This window comes from Psammomys obesus, unplaced genomic scaffold (assembly GCF_907164565.1).
Source record: "Psammomys obesus unplaced genomic scaffold, mPsaObe1.curated_primary_1811, whole genome shotgun sequence".
In the NCBI taxonomy this organism is placed as follows: domain Eukaryota; kingdom Metazoa; phylum Chordata; class Mammalia; order Rodentia; family Muridae; genus Psammomys; species Psammomys obesus.
Genome location: NW_026590062.1, coordinates 10,684,163 through 10,684,830, shown reverse-complemented (window position 1 = coordinate 10,684,830; position 668 = coordinate 10,684,163).

The following is a 668-nucleotide window of genomic DNA, read 5'->3' as shown; positions in this document are numbered from 1 at the left end:
CGATCACACCTTCTCCTGAAGCGTTTAAGAAACAGTTATTTACATTACATTAAAAACTTTAATTGCCTTGAAGCACGTGCTCAGAGACACAGATATTGGAAAATCATCAAAAATATCCATCATGATTCTCCCTCCTTTACAACTCTTCTAAACTTCATCTTTTTTATAACCCACTCTTATTGATCTATTGTCCCAGACCAAGAGTGATGCCCTAAGTCCAAGCTCGGTCATAAAAAGAGAATATAATTTCGGTTGGCTGTCCATAAAAACTAGTCTTTTGACAGAGAAACCGGGGGGGGGTATGCCCCTTCTTTTGGAAGGGAAGTAAATGGGGGTGATGTGCGGGGCCAGGCGAGGAAGGTGACTCCAGGTCCCCCAGGTGTTTTAGGGGGGTTCCGAGGCATGATGGGATTCTGAGTCCTTTCTGAAGGACGAGGCATTGGGAGGGGTCTAGGGCTCAAAGAACAGAAGAGGAAAACGTGACATAGGACCCCTTTGCACCCCTTTGGTCCAGGAGGGTAAAGATCCATTTTCCAAAGACAAGGAGAGCAGGAACGCTATGCTGCAAAGGGCTGGGGGGGGGGGGGGGGGGGGCTGGAAACAGTAATGCTAACGTGACTCCCCATAATCGTTAGCGATCCGGAGCCCCCACAGCAGGCCGGGGGGGG